Source organism: Trachymyrmex cornetzi, unplaced genomic scaffold, assembly GCF_001594075.2.
Source record: "Trachymyrmex cornetzi isolate Tcor2-1 unplaced genomic scaffold, Tcor1.1 scaffold1652, whole genome shotgun sequence".
In the NCBI taxonomy this organism is placed as follows: domain Eukaryota; kingdom Metazoa; phylum Arthropoda; class Insecta; order Hymenoptera; family Formicidae; genus Trachymyrmex; species Trachymyrmex cornetzi.
The window spans coordinates 1-1,472 of NW_017296259.1; the positions used below are offsets into that span (position 1 = coordinate 1).

Genomic DNA, 1,472 nt, shown 5'->3' on the forward strand with positions numbered 1-1,472 from the left:
AACGGCGCATACGTGGGCGATCACGCAGAGTATCAATCTCATTCGGTGGTTTCAGTGGGGCATACGCCAAAGCACCGAGATGGAGAATCATATGACCTCAGTGGAGCGTATCCTTGAGGACAGGTACTCGCCTCTTTTTTGAATATCTTGATATTGTAGTATATTATAGATTCTTAATGTTTTAACACCTTCAAATTCTGTGCACACATGAAACCTTAACCTTGACATATTTATATCACAATTATAAAACGATGGGGGTGGTGGTAGGATTTTTTATTATATAGAAGACCATCACGTCTTTTACATTCTTTAATTTTTGATTTTTTAAATATTGATGTTTCCGTACTTTTTTTTTATCTATATAGGCACTCAAATTTATATATAAGTTTCATAAATATCTAGAAATATGGAGTCTTTTATTCCAGTCTCTTTAAATTAAAACCGCATTCCCTACTTCGATACCTTCCAGCAAAATAGACACCAAACCCCCTCTCAAGAGTGTTCCTGATAAGAAACCTAAATCCGAATGGCCGCAAGAAGGCCAGATTGAATTCAAGAACACGTTCCTGCGTTATGCGCCATTGGAACTTCCAGTGCTTAAAATTCTCAGTTTCGTTATCTTTCTACGAAAAAAAATCGGCATTGTTGGCAGAACCGGCACCGGCAAGTCATCTCTGATTTAAGCGCTCTTCCACCTGGTCGATGTGGATGGTCTGATTAAGATCAACAAAGTCAATACTCGCCAGATTGGCTTGCACGATTTGCGTTCTAAAATCAACATCATCTCGCGGGAACCGTTTCTGTTCTCCGGCAACCTGAGACAGAATCTCGATCCGTTCGACTCGTTTACGGACGAACCACTATGGCGAGCTCTTGAGGAGGTCGAGTTGAAGGAGATGGGCTTGGAAGTCCACATCAATGAGGGCGGTTCCAATCTCAGCGTCGGCCATCGGCAATTAGTCGGCATGGCGCGAGCTATTGTGAGGAACGATCCAATACTCGTGCTGAACGAGGCGACCGCGAATGTGGACCCGCGAACAGACGAACTCATCCAGACAACTATCAGGAAAAAAATTCGAGAAGTATACAGTGCTAACGATTGCTCATCGACTCAACACTGTTATGGACAGCGATCGTATCTTAGTGATGGATGCCGGTAATATGATGGAGAGTCAATTTTTCTTTAATTTGTCTTTTTATGAATTTTATGATTAGAGCGACCCATCGAATCGAACAGGTGACAAAATCTTTCCTCCAGTCTGTGTTTGTGGAAAATCAATGTAACGAATTTATCGATCATTCTTGTGACATATTTTATACAAAAATTTTATAACAAAATTTTTTATATAAAAAAACTTGGCGCGCTGTTAGACCTCAAAATATAATAAGATGATCATCAAATAATATCGAATAAGAAAAGTAATGAAGAGATTTAAGAAAGAAAATGAGGTGAACTATAACAATATACAGTG

At 39.6% G+C, this 1,472-nt stretch overlaps 1 pseudogene; it reads left to right on the forward strand.

The window, feature by feature from the left end:
• The first annotated feature begins 79 nt into the window (after positions 1–79).
• The window catches only part of LOC108759009 (multidrug resistance-associated protein 4-like), a 2,673-nt pseudogene continuing 1,280 nt past the window's right edge, over positions 80–1,472 (forward strand).